The sequence below is a fragment of the Camellia sinensis genome, chromosome 3 (genome assembly GCF_055761805.1).
Source record: "Camellia sinensis isolate YWXY chromosome 3, ASM5576180v1, whole genome shotgun sequence".
Lineage (NCBI taxonomy): Eukaryota > Viridiplantae > Streptophyta > Magnoliopsida > Ericales > Theaceae > Camellia > Camellia sinensis.
This window is the reverse complement of record NC_138963.1, coordinates 11,631,189-11,652,526: the sequence shown is the minus strand read 5'-3', so window position 1 is coordinate 11,652,526 and position 21,338 is coordinate 11,631,189. Positions and strand designations below refer to the sequence as shown.

Sequence of the window (21,338 nt, the reverse complement as noted above, 5' to 3'; positions counted from 1 at the left end):
CTCTCTCTCTCTCTCTTTCTTTATTATTACGATCAACTGTTTTGTCAATGGCATGCTTGCTGCAGGCATATGAAAATTAGGGAGCTTATGCATATGTTTAATGCAATTAATTGGCATATGCTATATGAAAAGGCTAATTTTCTAGAATTAAAAATTTAGAACAGCATTAAATGTTTGAAAATGCCCTCATATTGCTCAATCACAAGCCATTCAACAGTCCATGACTGTGGAATTAAAGGCAAGGTAAGGACCCCTATCTTATCCCTCTTTTTTTTTTTTTTTTTTTTGATTTGAGATTGTGATTATGCTTGCGTGGCTGATTTCTGTCTTTGTGCTTGTTTGAATGTACTTTCTAAAATTGAAGTTGGGGTGTGAGTTGTAATTTGATATGAAAAAAGTTAAGTTATTTGAAATGAAGCAAAAGTTCAAATATGATATGAAGTAGAGTTTTTCCAATTTGGAATTGCTGAACTCCAAATGACAATGAATATATGTAATTTTATTTTATTTTATTATGCATGCCAATATGTTTTTTGCTCTTGACAATGATATTGAAATGATTGCAATGATTTTTGGGGTTCTTATAGCTTGTGTGTATATTTGTACTTTGGTGGCATATCTGTTGGAGAGGTGTGTTGTGCATCACAAGTGACTAATGTTGCCTTGCTTGATGGACTAAGAAACAGTTCCAAGTTATGTGCTAAAGTGCTGTAATGAAATTAATTTTACGATTTTGTTTCATGTCATTGAATGCGATGAGATAATTGGAACTATGAACTACGTTTTTCTGAGATGTATTACATTGCTTTTTGGTGCATGTGGCTTTTGATGTGTTGGACTGTTGATCTAGCAACAAGTTAATTTAAGGATCCTTGATTTTATACTAATCCTTTCTCAACAATTTTTTTTTTTCCCTTTAAAATCAAAATGCTGCTATCCCTCGGTATGCTTTTATAATGGTTATGAGAGTTTCTTTTGCTACTGTGCGTCATTTGGGGAACTTCTAGAGTGTGTTACATGAGTTTGTTTAAATTGGGAGGATGCTTGTGTCTATTTAAATTGGAAAGGGCAAACGAGCCCTAGCCGTTCGCAAAGCAATGTATAGTCCTGTCTATGCACGTATATGTATTCACCACCTTCACCACATCTCCTAAATTTCTTTATTTTTTTATTATTTTATTTTATTTTTATTGGCTGTTGTGTTTCTGGTTCTAGTTCTAGACCCACTTTGATTTGTTTTGTTGTTTTTATGGCCTGTTGTGTTTCTTGTTCTAGACCCACTTGATTTTGTTTTGTTGTTTTGTTTTTCTATTGGATATTCTGTTGATTCAGTCCCTATGTTGGGTGTGTATTGTAATGTTTGACAAAAAATAGCATAGAAAACATGAACCAGCTTAGATTACCCAAACTTGTAGGAATGGGCCATAATTTAAATGGGGTTTGATTGAAATTTGTAAATTTTTAAAAAGGGAACATGTAAGAGTTTCTGAATTAATTCTGGTTATGTCAAAATTCTAGGAATAGATATTGATTATGGTTGTCTTCATTGCTGCTTGTTACCTTGAACACCTAATGACATTTATATCTGGGCAGAACCTCATTATTTTTCTTCTCTTCTCTTCATTTCCTCCCATTTCTTCTTTTTCCAGCTCACTATTTCAGAATTTTATTTTTTTTTGTTAGGTCATTTTTTCTACTAATTTTTTTCCTTTTGCTTCCAGGTTCTAGTTTTCTTCTCTTGTCCTTCATATTCTCTGATTTTCTGCTCTGTTTTGCTGATTTTCTGCTTTGGTTTTCTCCTCCCTTCTACTGGTTTGTTGCTATCTTGAAATTGGAACAATTGTTGTGGAGTTCTCATGCATAAAAGTTCCAAATTGAGAATAACAAAGCTTAAAATGAGAAGTAGACCAAGCATAGAAAGTATCTTGAGGGTTATGCAACCTCGTTTTCAGGTTTCAAGAAATATAGGTCAGTTCCTGCATTTTCGACGTATAACAGAAAGTTACGAAAAAATCACGAACAATGTCAAATTTTAGGTGTCCTTCGACATGAAAACAAACTATTTAAATGACAATTAGTGGTTTTGGAGTTTAGAAATAGATTATAAATGAAGATCACAAACAAATGGAAAACAAAATTTGATGTCAAAGACCCAACTAATGGAGCTTGAAAAGGGGAAAGGGGAAAAAAAATTAATAATAATTTCCTACCATTGATGTTGATGTGATGTGTAGGATTGAGATGTTTACTTTTTTGATATTTGTGGGATTATAGACAGTATGGAACGAGGGAGAGCAAAGAAGTTACAGTTAATGGAGAGAGTTCAATTTGATTTGCTTCAAGTTATGCTCATTGGGATTGTTTTCTATGCTCTCTCAGATTGGTTCATGGTGGTATATTCATGAAGATTTTATCAAAACCGAAAATTTATACTATCACTCTAATTGTGCAGGTTATGCAAAGGGATTATAAACTCAGTTCGTATTCATTGAATTCTGTTTCAGCACGCTTTGTTAATGAGCAGGCAAGGTTTATGTTTTCCTCTCTCTCTCTCTCTCTCTAAATTTATTTATTATTTTTTAATTTGTAATATTGAGAGTATGTTCAACATTAGTTACAGTTCATAATCAGCATTAGAGATTAAAATTATATGTTATTCTAAGCATTATAGTTTGTTAATGTGATGGCCAAAATTCTTCTTTATGCTGCATTTCTATTTTCTACAAAGCACATGCCTTATTATATTGATAGAATTTAATTTGCGGGTCATACAATTTGATTTCCATATGTGGTCTTTAGTTGTAATGGAAAAACTAGAATCAGCTCAATCAAGTTCCAGAAATCTAATTCTCAGTGGAATGGTAAATTCATGTTCTCTTATGTCTATTATAATTTATATGTATGTCAATGTTTGGTTTAGAGGTTCAAGTTCACTCAGTAATAAGGATGGGCAAAAGTCGAGTGTGTCGTGTACTTATACATAACCTTGACAAACAAAATTAGCTAAACAGAGAGAAGCACTAATTTAGTAAAAGCACAAAACTTGGATTTATTTTGGTTGTGCTTTGTTTGATATGATGAAATTGGAGAAAAGTAGCAGCCAAGAAGTTGTGAACATGAAGAAATAGATGATGTATTTGAGGTAGATTTATATAATTGTGATATATTCAATGTTTTTCTCTAGGAAGAAGAGTTATACAAGTCTTGGTTAAAAGTTTGCATAGTTTAAGCTAGCACGCACATTTAGGCTTTGGATTATAGATTTGTAGACCTAAGAAAATAAAGGGGAAGAAGCTGAATTTATTTCTTTAATTTCATTTTCAATTCCCTTGATAAATCCAAGATCTGAAATAGCATTAGAATGTTGCTGTTTATAATGTATGCAATTCAGTTTCTATTGTCATGTACATTCACTAATTGATTGTGGTAAAGCAACAGAATTATTTGAAATGTTTGGTTGCTTTCACAATGGTTTTAAAGTAGCACATTGAACAACTACAAGTGAAAATCTACCAGAGGCTAGAGGCATTAACAATTCTAATTGAAATTTTCCAATTCATTCTTTTGCTTCTATGTTCAAGTATTTGGGTATAGCGACCCCGGTCTTTTCTCTTTAGATTATTGTATCCGGACTTAGGCTCCGTAGATCCTGTCATTATTTATTGGTTGTTGTTATCCTTTAATCTCTTTGTATTTGAAGTATAGGTTGTGTTGGGCGGGTCTGGTACAGGTTGGTTGAATTTTGATGCCAATAGGTGATGCCCAGATTTTGGCCTTCACGCTCGAGCGGAGGTTTTAACGCTCGAGCGGGCCCTTCGTTGTTGCTTCTCCGCTCGAGCGGGAGTTTTGACGCTCGAGCGGGATTTTCCATCTCCCAGTACTTTGCTCTGCAGTTCTTCCACTCGAGCGGTAGTTTTTACGCTCGAGCGTGATCTCTTGTTTTTGCTCCTCCGCTCGAGCGGGGAGTTTGACGCTCGAGCGGGTGCAGCGCCTGCAAAACTTCTGAAAGGGTGCAATCGACGCTCGAGCGGCCTTCTTCACGCTCGAGCATGATTCTGTGTCTTACGCTCGAGCGGGGCTTTCTACGCTCGAGCGTAGAGTCGACTACATCAGTCCGTGATTTCACTTTTCTGATGACTTTTTGACCTACTTTTCATCTCTTAACTTTTAAAAACCGCCCCTTGAGAGTTTCTCTCTCTACTCTTACCTTCTCTCCAAGATTTGATCTATTTCCGGTGGTCTTCTACCCTAGTTCCTTTGGAAGAAAGGTAGAGCTTCGCGAGAGCTTTGTTTTAATCTGAGAAACTTGGGATTTGGAGCACGTGGGTCTTTGGTCTTCATCTCCATCTTCTCTATACGGATTATTTTCTTCGAGGTAGGGATTTCCTACTCCATTCTATAAGTTTTGTTCTAAGTTTTGGTATTTTGATATGTTGGGGATACTTTGATAGTTTTGGGAGAAACCCTAGTTGTGTTAATTAATTAATTTGTATAATTAATTTAAGGGAATTGGGGAATTTGGTTAAATTCATGAAATTGGGAAAGTTATTGGTTAAATGGTGTAGTTGGATAATGTAAATCATCCGCCTATTGAATTGATGGTATATTTATTTCCAAATCTAGAAATAACTGTTGTGGGCTATCGGTGGAGGATAGTCATGCTTGTTGTAGACACTGCATGTGGATTAGGGATAACTGAAACTAATCATTGATTAAGTCATCAACATTGACTGCTGAATTAATACAGACATTATGTGTATTGATTGTGTGTTGTATATGTTATGTGTATGCATACTTTGTTTTGTGTGGGAGGAGATAGGGGATGTACTCCACGGTTTAGGGGAAGATAGGGGATGGACCTCTAAACCGGATTTTTGTTTGGGAGGAGATAGGGGATGGACTCCATTAGCACCATTTTTATGTGTGCTTATTATATTGAAGTGTTTTTACATGATTATTGATACAGCACTAAAATGTGTATCAAATGGGAAGTATGAAGTGTTTTGATATGAGCATGAGTCTCGTTTGTTTTGTTGATATTGGAAGTAATGTGAATATGATATACAATTCACTGTTGTAAGTTGGCCAGGTTCTGAGCCATGTTGATAATAATGGAAAGTGAAATGTGTCTTAGACATTAGTGTCATGAGACTGTTTAATGATAAAATTGATTATCTTAGTTAACCATCTATTGAATGCTATAGCTTTATTCAATGCTTATATTTGGTTTAGTATTTTTCTACTGGGCTGTGGCTCACCCTTTATGGGAACATCATTTTCAGGTTCAGGTGATAAGCTACCTCCCCGGACTTAGCCTGGAAGGATTTGATGTTTGGGATTTTGAAGACTTGTCCTTAGTTATATGTTTTATTTTGTTATTTTTTTTTTTTTGAGATTTCATGTAAACATTCAAGCCTAGGGCTTATCTTGTAAATGAGTTAGTACTCATCCTTTTTGTGTCCAAGTGTTAGCTTGGAAAGATGTAAGCCCTTAGGGCGTTTATTTTGATGTTGCAGGATGTTACATGTGATGTCTTTCAATAAGAATACTCTGATGAATAACTCAAATGATTCATTTTCTTTTATAAATGCATGTTAATGTTATGGTTATTATGGGTTTATTTTGAGGGCGTTACAACTTGGTATCAGAGCGTACCGGGTTCGAATACTTTGGGTACGTGGGAAGTGATTAGTATCACTATGGGTTCGTCTCGTTTGATAGAGACTTAGTGTAACGTTTTATGCTTATGTGATAACATGTTTATGTGATTATGTGGGTATGGAATGTAGTTTCTGGGATGATGATTGGACCCTTGAGTTTCTAGTAGTCTTGTTGGAAAGGCACTTGATCACTGCTGCTTCCAACCGGAACTATAGTAACGCTTCGAGACTATTATTATCCAGGAATGAAATTCGTAGGTGCTTATGTGATTATGTGCTTACGTGGAATGAATTATGTTTTGTCCAATGCATTAGGACGCGAGTGTTTAGTTTCGGCACATTTAATAATGTGCTAACGTCTTTGTTTCCTTTATTAGTATGTCAGGACGAGGACGAGGACGCGGTAGGCGTGGTAGGCCGGGTAGGCAGGAGGTGCCTGTGCCAGAGGAGATTCCAGCAGTTCAGGAGGGAGTTGGCCAGGCCAATGTGGCCGAGCCAGTAGGCCAGCAGGCTATGGGCGCTCTAGCCCGAGAGATAGCAGGGGCATTCAGGGAGTCAGTAGGCATTCTCAGAGCTGAGAATCAAGCTCGGGATGTCGTTGCAGATGCAGGACCCTCCTTTCTGAAGAGGGAGTTCTTCCGGTCTAATCCGGATGAATTTGTGGGTGATCCTAAAGAGCCGCTTAAGGCAGATGAGTGGCTCGAACAGACAACGAAGACGTTTGAGATGCTTGGCATCGAAGACGAGGGGTTGAAGGTGACCTTGGCATCATTCCAGTTGAAGGGGGATGCGGGTCAGTGGTGGAAGTTCACTAAGGGGCGTATAGGAGGTACATGGGAGGCTTTTGTGAATGCTTTCCAGGAAAAGTTCTTATCTCCAGCAGTTAGGGAGAAGCTGAGAGACCAGTTCTGCCAGCTTAAGCAGTCGAGTTCTTCAGTGGCCGAGTTTGAGGCTGCATTTACTAGTTTATCCAGGTTTGCACCTGAGTTAGTGGCGTCTGAGGAACGCCGCTGTATTGAGTTTGAGAAGAAGTTGAGGCGTGGCCTCAAGCTGAGAGTTGGGGGAACTATGATTCGGGATTATGGGCGTTTGGTTGATGCTGCAGCCCACATGGAAATCATGATGCAGGAGGAGGAGGAAGGACAGAAGGGCTCCAAGAGGAGTCAGGATGGTCAGAGTGATGGTAGGAGACAGAAGGGTTTTAATCCCCAACAGTCTCAGAGTAGCTTTTCTAGATCGACTTTTCCTGTGCCGAGTGCTAGTTCGGGGAAAGGCAGTCAAGGAGGCATTACCTGCTTCAAGTGTGGCCAGCTGGGCCACAAATCTCCAGTTTGTCCTCAGAGGGGAGGAGTGCAGAGAGCAGCATCATCTTCGGCTCGATCTCAGAGCCAGAGTCAGGGGAGAGGCCAGCCACTCTCGTGTTATCAGTGTGGTCAGCCAGGGCATATGAAGAGGTATTGCCCGCAGTTGGGTGGCACACCTGGTGCATCTGGTTTGAGGCAGATTCAGGGTCAGCAGCCAGCTCAGTCGGGCCAGGCCTCGAGGGCTAATCAGGGGGCTTCATCGTCTCAGTCGGTGCAACAATCTTATGCTCCTAGGGGTGAGCAGGTTGATCAGAGGTCATCTGGGCGCGTGTATGCTGTTACCGCGCAGGATCTTGTACCGGCTCCATCTGTTGTGAGAGGTACTTTCTTGTTTTGCAACTCGGTTGCTAATGTTTTGATTGATACGGGTGCATCTCATTCCTTTGTGTCTGCTGCATTTGCATCTGTTTTGGAGTTGGAGTTAGCACAGTTAGCATCTCCTATTTGTGTAGTGTCGCCTCTTGGGGGTGAATTGATTTTGAAACACGGTGTTAGGGGTTGTGATATAGAAGTTGATTACCATAGAATCCCATTTTCCTTTGTAGTTATGCCTATGAGAGGTTTCGATGTTATTTTGGGTATGGACTGGCTATCGTCATACCGGGCAGTTATTGATTGCTACCGCCAGAGGGTCACTTGTTGTACCGTGAGCGGAGAGTATTTTCATTTTCTGGGGGACCGGGTTGGTAATGTGTTGCCATCAGGGTATGTTCCGCGAGGACGGAGTGAGCTTAGTGGTCTACTTGCCAACCTTTCGATTAGTGAGGATGATGAGACCCAGGTTGTGTTGCCAAGGGTGGTTTGTGAGTACTCGGACGTCTTTCCCGAGGATCTTGTTGGTTTGCCACCGCATCGAGAGATTGAATTCTCTATTGACCTAATGCCCGGCACGTCGCCGATTTCTATGTCACCTTATCGTTTTGCCCCAGCCGAGTTAGTTGAGTTGAAGATTCAGCTCCAGGAGTTGCTAGATAAGGGCTTTATACGTCCTAGTGTTTCACCGTGGGGGGCACCGGCTCTCTTTGTTAAAAAGAAAGGTGGTGCTTTGAGACTTTGTATAGATTATCGGAAATTGAATCGAGCTACAGTTAAGAATAAGTACCCTATGCCTCGTATAGATGATCTGTTCGATCAATTAAAGGGTTCCCGTTGTTTCTCGAAGATAGACTTGAGATCGGGTTATCATCAGTTGAGAGTCAGGGACGAGGATATTCCGAAGACGGCATTCCGTACGCGGTATGGCCACTATGAGTTTTTGGTGATGCCATTTGGGCTCACCAATGCACCGGCAGTATTTATGGATTTGATGAACCGGATATTCCGGGAATTTTTAGATCGTTTTGTAGTCGTTTTCGTGGACGACATCCTTATCTATTCACCTTCAGAGGAAGAGCACGAGGAACACTTGAGGGTGGTGCTTGATTTACTTAGAGCCCATCAGCTTTATGCTAAGTTTGGGAAGTGTGAGTTCTGGCTAGAGGAGGTGAAGTTCTTAGGCCATGTAGTTTCTAGGGAAGGGGTGTCTGTTGATACATCCAAGACAGAGGCAGTGCAAGATTGGGTACAGCCTAAGAGTGTGTTTGAGATCCGCAGTTTTCTGGGATTAGCTGGGTATTATCGCCGGTTTGTAAGAGATTTCTCCAGATTAGCTTCGCCTTTGACTAGATTGACTCGGAAGGGAGTCAAATTTGCTTGGAGTGAGACTTGTGAAAAGTCGTTCCAGGAGTTGAAAGTTAGACTGACCACTGCTCCAGTCTTGATTATTCCGGAGAGAGGGTTGGGTTATGCAGTCTATTGTGACGCCTCACGAGAGGGTCTTGGTTGTGTGTTGATGCAAGAGGGGAAAGTGGTTGCCTATGGCTCACGTCAGTTGAAAGTTCACGAGAAGAATTACCCTACGCATGATTTAGAGTTAGCAGCTGTGATATTTGCCTTGAAGATTTGGAGACATTATCTTTACGGTGAGAGGTTCGAGGTATTCTCGGATCATAAGAGTCTGAAATATCTGTTCACACAGAAAGACTTGAACTTGAGGCAGAGGAGGTGGATGGAATTTATTGAGGATTATGACTTTGAATTGCATTATCATCCGGGAAAGGCCAATGTGGTGGCCGACGCCCTTAGCAGGAAACCTGTTGGTGACATAGCTAGTATAGCCATCCGGGAATGGGAGATGTTAGGTGCACTTGGAGAGTTTGATTTGCTTCTGGGCAAATCCGTTGAGGCTGCGGCCTTGTTTTCTGTTGTTGCACAACCTACACTTGTGACTCGAGTGTTAGAGGCTCAGAGGGGCGACCTTGAGATAGAATCCCTCCGTGAGAAGATTTCTGGTGGGAAGGTTGAGAAAGGTTTGACGGTGTATCCCGACCTGAGTGTGAGATACCGAGACCGTCTATTTGTACCGGAGTCTCATCGAGAGGAGGTACTCCGAGAGTTTCATCATTCACGCCTTGCGGTGCATCCGGGAGGTACTAAGATGTATCGGGATTTGGGTCGCCAGTTCTGGTGGCGGGGTATGAAGAGAGATGTGGCAGTTTTCGTATCTAAGTGCCTTACTTGTCAGCAAGTGAAGGCCGAACATCAGAGGCCAGCGGGTTTGTTGCAACCCTTGCCTATTGCCGAGTGGAAGTGGGAACATGTCACTATGGACTTCGTTGTGGGTCTTCCGAGGACTCAATGGGGTAGTGATGCTATTTGGGTAGTTGTGGACCGGTTGACTAAGTCGGCGCATTTTATTCCTATGCGCGTTAGAGATTCAGTTGATCATCTGGCCGATTTATATATTCGGGACATAGTGAGGTTACACGGGGTTCCAGTGACGATCGTTTCAGATAGAGACCCTCGTTTTACTGCCAGATTATGGCAGAGCTTGCAGAGCGCCTTAGGTACTAAGTTGACCTTTAGCACAGCTTATCATCCTCAGACTGATAGGCAGTCCGAGCGTACTATTCAGATCCTTGAAGATATGCTTCGGGGTTGTGTTCTTGACTTTAGCGGGTCGTGGGAGAGGCACTTGCCATTAGTGGAGTTTGCCTACAACAACAGCTTCCAGTCTAGTATCGGTATGGCACCGTTTGAGGCCTTATACGGCCGACCGTGTAGGTCTCCTGTTTGTTGGGCCGAGGTGGGTGATGCACCTCTGTTGGGTTCGGAGTTAGTGAGGGAAACGACGGAGAAGGTTGAGCTTATCCGTAAAAGGCTTGTTACAGCCCAGAGTCGTCAAAAATCTTATGCCGACCGTAGGAGGAGACCTTTGGTGTTTGAGGTGAGTGATCATGTCTTTTTGAAGATATCGCCAAGACGGGGATTGATGAGGTTTGGGAAGAGCGGGAAGTTGTCCCCTCGATTCATTGGTCCTTTTGAGATCCTTGAGAGGATTGGCGAGACTGCTTATCGTTTAGCTTTGCCGCCGCAGTTGTCCGGAGTACATGACGTGTTTCATGTGAGTATGCTTCAGAAGTATGAGCCGGATCCATCACATGTATTGGATTGGACCGATTTAGTAGTTGATGAGGATGTCTCGTATGAGGAGAGACCGGTTAGGGTTTTGGATAAGCGGGATCAAGTCTTGCGAGGCAAGACCATTCCTTTGGTGAAAGTTTTGTGGAAACATCATGGTGTGGAGGAAGCCACTTGGGAACGTGAGTTGGAAGTCCGCGAAAAATATCCGGACATGCTTATCGACTTGTAATCTTGTATGTAGATTTTGTAATATTGTCGAACTTTAGAGCTTTATATATATATCTTAAGCTGTAAAACATTGTGAATGTTTTGGTTAATGGAAATATTTTGGAACTTGTCTCGAAAGGGAAGTTTAATGGAACATTGTATATGTTAAATATATTGAAAATCCTTGAAATTGAAAGAAAATTGCATAGTGTTAACGCAGGTTGAAATATATGTTTGTTTTGCATATTGGGGCATGCCTCTTAGTTAAGAGATGGAATGGCCGATGTTGGGTCAAGTTGTTTATTATTGAGTTAACATATTGTTGGAATTTGAAAAAAACTGTTTTTAAAACCTTGTGCTTAATTTCGGGGACGAAATTCTTTTAAGGGGGGGAGGTTATAGCGACCCCGGTCTTTTCTCTTTAGATTATTGTATCCGGACTTAGGCTCCGTAGATCCTGTCATTATTTATTGGTTGTTGTTATCCTTTAATCTCTTTGTATTTGAAGTATAGGTTGTGTTGGGCGGGTCTGGTACAGGTTGGTTGAATTTTGATGCCAATAGGTGATGCCCAGATTTTGGCCTTCACGCTCGAGCGGAGGTTTTAACGCTCGAGCGGGCCCTTCGTTGTTGCTTCTCCGCTCGAGCGGGAGTTTTGACGCTCGAGCGGGATTTTCCATCTCCCAGTACTTTGCTCTGCAGTTCTTCCGCTCGAGCGGTAGTTTTTACGCTCGAGCGTGATCTCTTGTTTTTGCTCCTCCGCTCGAGCGGGGAGTTTGACGCTCGAGCGGGTGCAGCGCCTGCAAAACTTCTGAAAGGGTGCAATCGACGCTCGAGCGGCCTTCTTCACGCTCGAGCATGATTCTGTGTCTTACGCTCGAGCGGGGCTTTCTACGCTCGAGCGTAGAGTCGACTACATCAGTCCGTGATTTCACTTTTCTGATGACTTTTTGACCTACTTTTCATCTCTTAACTTTTAAAAACCGCCCCTTGAGAGTTTCTCTCTCTACTCTTACCTTCTCTCCAAGATTTGATCTATTTCCGGTGGTCTTCTACCCTAGTTCCTTTGGAAGAAAGGTAGAGCTTCGCGAGAGCTTTGTTTTAATCTGAGAAACTTGGGATTTGGAGCACGTGGGTCTTTGGTCTTCATCTCCATCTTCTCTATACGGATTATTTTCTTCGAGGTAGGGATTTCCTACTCCATTCTATAAGTTTTGTTCTAAGTTTTGGTATTTTGATATGTTGGGGATACTTTGATAGTTTTGGGAGAAACCCTAGTTGTGTTAATTAATTAATTTGTATAATTAATTTAAGGGAATTGGGGAATTTGGTTAAATTCATGAAATTGGGAAAGTTATTGGTTAAATGGTGTAGTTGGATAATGTAAATCATCCGCCTATTGAATTGATGGTATATTTATTTCCAAATCTAGAAATAACTGTTGTGGGCTATCGGTGGAGGATAGTCATGCTTGTTGTAGACACTGCATGTGGATTAGGGATAACTGAAACTAATCATTGATTAAGTCATCAACATTGACTGCTGAATTAATACAGACATTATGTGTATTGATTGTGTGTTGTATATGTTATGTGTATGCATACTTTGTTTTGTGTGGGAGGAGATAGGGGATGTACTCCACGGTTTAGGGGAAGATAGGGGATGGACCTCTAAACCGGATTTTTGTTTGGGAGGAGATAGGGGATGGACTCCATTAGCACCATTTTTATGTGTGCTTATTATATTGAAGTGTTTTTACATGATTATTGATACAGCACTAAAATGTGTATCAAATGGGAAGTATGAAGTGTTTTGATATGAGCATGAGTCTCGTTTGTTTTGTTGATATTGGAAGTAATGTGAATATGATATACAATTCACTGTTGTAAGTTGGCCAGGTTCTGAGCCATGTTGATAATAATGGAAAGTGAAATGTGTCTTAGACATTAGTGTCATGAGACTGTTTAATGATAAAATTGATTATCTTAGTTAACCATCTATTGAATGCTATAGCTTTATTCAATGCTTATATTTGGTTTAGTATTTTTCTACTGGGCTGTGGCTCACCCTTTATGGGAACATCATTTTCAGGTTCAGGTGATAAGCTACCTCCCCGGACTTAGCCTGGAAGGATTTGATGTTTGGGATTTTGAAGACTTGTCCTTAGTTATATGTTTTATTTTGTTATTTTTTTTTTTTGAGATTTCATGTAAACATTCAAGCCTAGGGCTTATCTTGTAAATGAGTTAGTACTCATCCTTTTTGTGTCCAAGTGTTAGCTTGGAAAGATGTAAGCCCTTAGGGCATTTATTTTGATGTTGCAGGATGTTACATGTGATGTCTTTCAATAAGAATACTCTGATGAATAACTCAAATGATTCATTTTCTTTTATAAATGCATGTTAATGTTATGGTTATTATGGGTTTATTTTGAGGGCGTTACATTGGGAAAAAATATAGTCATTTCAATTCTTCATCAGTGTGAGTCACATTCATTCCTGCGCAAGCTAAGATTGGTAATTTATTCGAACAACTGTGACTTACATATTGGAAGTTTGTTATGGAACGATGGATATCTTTTAAGTATGCTCTTGTTCTTGGAAATCATACCTTACAACTATTTGTTATTTGTTGTCAATGTAGAAAACCTTTTTCTTTTCTCCGTTCAATTGGATTTGCAGCCGGTACTTCTGTCTGTGCCAAGTAACAAGTCCTCGCATCCTACATTTAATCTTTGTGCTTGTGCCTTTTTGTGACTTGAATTACATTACTCTCTTTGTTGTTAAGCTTGCTCATCTTTGTTTAAGCACACTATTTGATCACTTAATCTCATATTCATGATGTCTCTACTACTCTCTGCTACAATGTTAAATCTATATACTATGTTATAATGGCAGGGATACGTGGGATCTAATAAGAAAAGAAATAGAGTTCTTCATTCAGTACTGAAGTCCACTATATAGCCATGTTTCATCCACACACAAACTCTCTTATGTACAACAAGGTTGCTTCAAAACAAAAAACCATCTACAAAAAACACTGAAGTTAGATGTGCTTTTCGAATTTCGTTAACACTTCAATTAGGACCCCAATAGCTCAAATACATCACTGTCCAGAGAGATTCCTCAGCTTGTTTGTATCTGTTATCATTGCTATCCTTATCAGCTTTGTTATAGGCCAATTGATTATAAGCACCGACATTTGTTCTCACCTGCTTAGAAGATCCAGAAGGGAAGGCAGAAGTAGAAGCAGAGTCATGACTTGCTTTCATGGCTAAGTCACACTTCGGAGACTTCTCTTTGATTCTCTGCATCACTGGTAAAAACACCCTGCTCATGCTCTTTGATATCGTTCAAAACCAATAAGACTACGTAGTCTCTTGAAAGAGAGTTGAAAGATGGCTTCAAAATATAAGAGGTTTGGTGGTTTGTGGCCCTCAAGTTTTAGGAAGGTGGGGGCTGAATTTGGCTTGAAGTTATATTTATATATAGACGACATAGAAAAGACAAAGATGGGTTCAACATTTAAAAAATGCTCCTCCCGTTGAATGAAATCTAGTGTAGATTTGATTGATGTCTATTCCATCCTATGGTTCAATGCCTTCAAATTAATGGTTATGATTGAAGAACCACTTGGCCTCGTGAACATATTTCATATTTTAGCGCATAAAAACAGTAACAATGTTGGAGTTAAGCCAAAAACATAGTAAAAAATAATTGCCACTCAATTAAACTATATCATGATTTAAGGCATGTTTTGCTAATATTTGTTTACACTAATAAATTAATATAACCAATATTTGTTTACACACATAAATGTTATGTCCAGGTTCCAGTGGATCTTGTCATTGACAATTCTGTTCAGGTTGATGTGGCAGGAAGTGAATGCAATGCAGGCAAATATGGGGCTTGAATTTCAGAGAAACAAGGAGAGGTTTGTTTTTCTGAAGTGGGGTTCCAATGTTTTTCACAATATGCTCATTGTTCCTCCTGGTTCTGGTATTGTCCACCAGGTAAGACTTTGGCATCATTAGTGCATCAAGGGTATTTCTATATCTAGATGTTATACTGTTGTTAAAGGAAAATTCTCATGGCAAGGTGCAAGAATTTGACCTTAAGGTGGTATGAATGGTTTACTCTTAAAAGGGCCAAAACATTAGATAGGTATAGGCTCAATACATGAGGTTTGCAATGTTTAACTATTTATGGGGCTTCCAGAGTAAAGCCACATTTACCTCTAGCCTCTTGTAAATCATAGTCCAAATTTTCTCATTTTTTTAGCACTATAATATTATTTGGTAGGTTTGGCATTTAGCAAGTGACTCTGGTAATTTTCAAGTTAATCTTGAATACCTTGGATGTGTTATTTTCTACACAAATGGCATTCTGTACCCTGATAGCGTGGTTGGAATTGATTCCCATACAAATATGATTGCTGGCTTAGGAGTTGTTGGCTGGGGAGTTGGAGGAATTGAATCTGAGGCTACAATGCTTCGCTAGGTATTTTGAGATAATAATGTATTTTCTTTATGATTTTCTATACGCTTGTGCCAATTGTTAGTGTTTGCAGTTATTCTTTGGTAGATAGACATGCATGAAATGGGTAGCTGTTTTTTCTTCTTTTTCCTCCAAAGGTGCAAAAGAAAATGCAGCTTCTGCTTCTTCAAAACCTGCTGCTGGTGCTGGTGATAGTAACTGCAATGTATCCCCCCCTCCCAAAAAAAGAGTAAATTCTTGAGTTTTTATTTATTTATTTATGGGTACCTAGAATTATGGTTCAACAGTAATAATAATATATATTCACAAAAAGATCGTCCACAAGCTGTATTGAAATTTATCATTTTTAAATATTGTGCTCATTAGTGACCTTCTAATTACAATATCATTGACACTGAGCTGCTGTGGCATCTAATTGTTAATTACTTCCAAAAGAATTAAGATCAAGCAGAAATAATTAATGTTTCTATTTTGGTTTGTTGAATTAACTTTTTAGTTTATTCATATGCATCAGCGGTTTCTGGATTAATTTGTGTTTTTATTTTTCAGGTCAGAATTTTTTTGGAGATGCAAAATATGGTCCAAGAATTAAAGAACTTAGTTTTTTTAAGTTTTTTCATTTTTTAATATATGTAAGCATAGTTAATTTTTTATTATTTAATTCCTTTGTATATACTTTTGAATATTTAATTTTCATTTATGAAATATATGACGTTATTCTATTCAATATGTGGTTATGATTCAAAATATAGTATATAGTGTGTATTACATTATTCAAATGTGCATACAAAAATAATATTGATTATTTTTCAAATATGTAGCACCTTTTTTTATCACAGATTTTATTAGTTATTAATCACACTTAAAAGATGTGATCTAAATGTTATTAATCACACTTAAAAGATGTGATGTAAATATTTTTAATCACACTTAAAAGGTGTGATTTAAATGTTATTAATCACACTTAAAAAGTGTGATTAAAAATGATCATTTTTAATCACACTTCCAAAGATCACACTTAAAAGGTGTGATCTAACGTTTTTAATCACACTTAAAAGGTGTGAACTAAAGTTTTTAATCACACTTAAAAGGTGTGATCTAAATATTTTTAATCACACTTAAAAGGTGTGATCTAAAGTTTTTAATCACACTTAAAAGGTGTGAACTAAAGTTTTTAATCACACTTAAAAGGTGTGATCTAAATATTTTTAACCACACTTAAAAGGTGTGATCTAAATATTTTTAATCACACTTAAAAGGTGTGATCTAAATGTTTTTAACCACACTTAAAAGGTGTGATGAAAGCATTTTTTAATGACACTTAAAAAGTGTGATTAAAAATGACCATTTTTAATCACACTCCCAAAGACCACACTTTAATAAAACTTAAAAGGTGTGATTAAAAAACATACATCACACCAAAAAAGTGTGATCTTTATCTATATTTGTAGTAGTGTACATTGAGAAAGTTCTTGAGAGGTTCAACATAAATAAAACAAAGCCGATTGATTGTCCATTTGCAGATCACTTCAAGCTTAGTTCGAATCAATGTCCTACAAGGGAAAAAGACAAGGAAGAGATGTTGAAAGTTCCTTATGCTTCAGCAGTTGGTTCTTTGATGTACGCCATGGTTTGTACAAGGCCGGATATTGTTCACGCCGTTGGTGTGGTGAGTCCGTTTCTCTCTAATCCGGGTAAAGAACATTGGGCAGCGGTAAAATGGATTTAAGATATCTTCGAGGGATTTCGAAGGTGTGTTTGTGTTTTGGGGATGGTAAGCCGATACTTGATGGGTTCACAGATTCTGACATGGCTGGTGATGTTGATTCTAGGAAATCTACTTCGGGGTATTTGATGACTTTTGCAGGAGGAGCTGTGCCATGGCAATCTAAATTACAAAAAATGTGTTGCTCTCTCAACTACCAAAGCTGAATTTATTGCCATTACGGAAGCTTGCAAAGAAGAGTTATGGTTGAAGAATTTTTGCAAGAGTTGGGTTTAAAGCAAGAAAAATATGTGCTTTATTGTGATAGTCAAAGTGCTATTCATTTGAGTAAAAATTCTACTTTTCATTCGAGATCGAAACACATTGATGTGAGATACCATTGGATTCGTGATGTGTTAGATTCGAAACTGTTGCAACTCGAAAAAGTTCACACGGATGATAATATTTCGGAGATGTTGACTAAGACTTTGTCGAGGGATAAACATTTGAAGTGTTGAACTTTGGCGGGTATGGTTGATGTCTCCACCTAAGTCAGTAGGGGGAGAATTGTTGGGTATACCTCCTTATTGGAGTGTGGGACCCAATTGGTTTATTAAAAAAGTTTAATTTGGTTTGGTATTAGTTATAATATATTTTTATATATTATATTTAATTTGTGGAAACCCAATTCAATTTAGATACAACTACGGTTTTGATAGAAAAGCCCCTTAATCAACAATATATATATATATATACATATTTATATATTGTTTAGGTTTGCTCCTATGTAGTATGAAACGGCAGCAGCTAATTGATCATTTTTTAGGTGGATTGGAGCTTTGTTTTGTTGCTGAAGTTCTTCGGAAAAAGGCTACGACAGCTTTTTGTTTTGTTCTTCTTCGGCTGGTATTTGGTGGCACTAGTTTGGATTATTATTTTGCGTCTTCTACAATTCTGTTTCGGAAGATTTTTGTTCATCTATTTGGAGAGATTTTTCCTCTTATTTATTTGTGATTATTTGAAATTCACCTAACGGTGGTTTGTGAGACCATTCGTGTCTCGTTTGTAATCGTTTGGAAACTTATTTGGTTGATAGTGGAATCAGATTTCGATCTCGGGCACGTACCTCACATTGAAGGAATCACGTAAAAATTCTTATTTTACTTTTAATTTAATTTTTTCACATTAATTTTAATTCTCAGCGTAGGTTTTTAAGAAAGAAAAGTTGCCTACTACACCTCTTAAATTGGCTGTTTGGGAAATGGTTTTTTTATGTAAGTCACTGGCTGGTTCCAATTTTCAGTTTTTTTTTTTTTTTTTTTTTCTGCAATTTTGTTTTTAGTTAATTTTTTTTACTCTTTTACGCCTTTTTTTTTTTTATAACTTTTTAGCTACACTTAATATAAATACAAAAAGTATAATATTTGTGATTTTTTTTAAAAAAAATTTACTAAATACCAAAAATATTTTTTTAAAAAATACTAAAATTCAATACATTTTTGTATTCATATATATTTATTGATTTTTTAAAATATTTTTTTATAAATATTTTACTTTTTAGGTATATCTAGGTTAGGTGTATCTAAAATGTAAAAAATTTACTTAAAATATTAAAATAATTCTTTAAAAACAAAAAAAATAAATAAAAATACATAAAATAAAAAACTCAATTTTCAAAAAATTGAATCCTGAAAATTGGAACTAAACCTAAATGAATCTAAAAAATAATAGTGATTTTTTTTAATGAATTTTAAAATATATATATAAAATTTTGAATTTTTCTATTAAAAAAAATTAAAAAAAAAGCCAAAATGAATCTAAAAAATTAACTATTTTTGGTTTTTTTTTTTTTCTTTTCTAGACTTTTTTAGAACTTTATAAAAAAAAAGAAGTAATTCTTTGATTTGTCTCATCAAACTGAATCTATTAAAAAATAATAACATATTAATGAAAACTTCATAATATTGAAAATAATTTTATAAATTTTTTCATGAAATTGTAATAATAATTTTTACATATTACTTCTGATATGTTATTTCCCTATAAACAAATCACAAACACTATAAATTCCAAGTAATTGGTCTAGTGGGTGTCACTTAGAGCCTGAGGTATAATTTTAGGTCTCAGGTTCAACTCTTATTAATGTTAAGTTTGGCAAGTTGTCAAAAAGTCAAAAAGTTAAAAAGTTATTTAAAAAGTTAAAAAGTTATCACTATTCACCAAAAGTCAAAAATTACGGCTGCACAACTCTCAATCTTAATTTTCTCCTACACATTAATTTATACAATTTTTTAATACACATTTTTTCATAAAAAGTCAAAAAGTTAACCCAAACATCTATATTTTTTTCTTTAATTTTTTAGTCTAAGGCCAAGTTTGGGTACTTGCAAAAAAGTCAAAAAGTCAAAAAGTTACTCAAAAAGTTAAAAAGTTAACACTATTCACCAAAAGTCAACAATTACGGCTGCACAACTCCCAATTCAAATTTTTCCTTACAAATCAATTTTTACAATTTTTTATTACATATTTTTCCATAAAAAGTTAAAAAGTTAACCCAAACATCCATATTTTCAACCTCAATTTTTTAGTCTAAAAAGACAAAAAGTACACTTATTTAGGACACTCCAAACAACCCCTAAAAAAAAATAAAAAGGACACTTATTTAGAACACTCCCAAACAACCCCTAAGTGTTATTAAGTTTTTAAGGCCACACTTGTAAATTCTACTCGATATTTATCTGACCTATATAGAAAAAATACTTTACGCAAATCTTAAAATTAATCAAAATACTCATAAATTAACTCCGACACTCAACCATTAAAAAATCCCAAACACCGTAAGCACTGCCTAACCCAAAAAATAAAAAAATAATAAAAAAATAATGTGAGAAATTATTGTCACGGTCACTCTTAGGTCATCAATAATTATGTAATTCCAACAATTATGAACCCAAAGGGACCATCAGGGGAGCAAGGATCCTCTAGAGTGATTTTTTTCTAAAATTTCTTAGAGTGCTACATTGTGTGGTTGAGATTTACTGGCAAGTCACATCAATTTTTCTGATATGACTTGCCAGTAAATCTCAACCACACAATGTAACACTCTAGAAAACTTTAAGAAAATTCTACTCTAGAGAATCCTTGGTGCATCAGGGGGTCACTCCACTTTCTTTTTGCTTGCGTGTCCCTCGGATTTTGGCAGTTAGTGAAGTGATTCACGTGTAAGCAACAATCCAAACTACCAAAACCTTGATAAAGGCCTATTTTGATAATTGATTTAAAAATTAGTTTTTTAATTTTTTTATTATTTCTTTACTGTTATATATTCTTTTAAAAAAAATTTAAAAATTAAAAAATTAACTTTTAACTTACTCCTTAAAATAGGTCAAAATTATTTAATACCACAGTTTTATATCCTATGACATGGCACAATATTTGTTGGATATTTGTTATTTGAAAGACAAATTACAAATATACTCTTTTAAATTTGTTTAAAATATAATTATTCTTTGTAATTTTAAAAGTTATATTTTGCCTCTTGAAATTTATAATTTCATATCAAATGAAATGACTTTTTTTTATAATAAATTATCTAGCAATGCTACATTCATGAAATTTTGACTTGCTTGAACTTGTGCATGCCAGTCATCTGGCCAAGCATCCGATCGGTCGTCTAGCTAGTCATCCGACAATAAGAGTGACAGTCACGATTGACAAGGATTGCACCGGTCGTTTGGACAGTCGAGCGGCATGCACAAATTTAAGCGATTCAAGCAAATTTCAGTAAATAAATCATTTTTCTAAATTATTAAATCAGTTAATAATTTTTAATAATACCATAAATATATTTTAATTAATAACCCAGCAATTTGCAACATCAAACCACAAATCACAAGTTTTTGCAATATTAATTATAAAATTTTAAACATTTTATTATATTAATTTGTGGTGCAACATAAGATTTTTTGTATAATTATTTTCAATTCTCCACTTATTTACAATTCTTCATTGTTCATATCACCTTCTTTTTTTTCATTTCACGTGGGAACAAAAAACAATATAGATAAAGATTAAGTCTAGGACTAGCCGTCCATTTCCATATTTGTGTCAATAATGTATTATAAGGTCTATTTTAAAATAAATTTAAATTACATATTGATGTTTTGGGATATTTTGTGAGTAAAATATATGAATTCATAGTATTAAAGTAATTTTAATCATACTCTGCATTTTTTTACTAGTTAAATATAAAAGTATATTTTTTATTTATGTACTCAAAAGTTGCTTTTTATTTTACTTATATATACACACAAATCACTTAAACAATCTTTCAAAACTCTTCAAATATAACTAATCTTATAAAATTTTACCGAAATAACTATTATAATAAATAGCTCATTGGAATGACTAATAAGTCTGATTTAAAAAGTCCTTAGGCCCATTTG

At 36.6% G+C, this 21,338-nt stretch overlaps 1 long non-coding RNA gene across 3 annotated transcripts; it reads left to right on the top strand.

The window, feature by feature from the left end:
- The first annotated feature begins 360 nt into the window (after nt 1–360).
- LOC145822330 (uncharacterized) lies at nt 361–15,731 on the top strand. 3 transcript variants are annotated; one of them, XR_014363439.1, is made up of 4 exons: nt 361–2,529; nt 13,336–14,010; nt 14,521–15,191; nt 15,326–15,731. It is a non-coding gene; the product is annotated as an uncharacterized LOC145822330 (long non-coding RNA). The 3 variants fall into 3 exon arrangements; XR_014363440.1 differs by having other exon boundaries at nt 15,262–15,731; XR_014363438.1 differs by lacking the exon at nt 15,326–15,731 and having other exon boundaries at nt 361–2,524; nt 13,590–14,010; nt 14,521–14,962.
- Nucleotides 15,732–21,338: the final 5,607 nt, after the last annotated feature.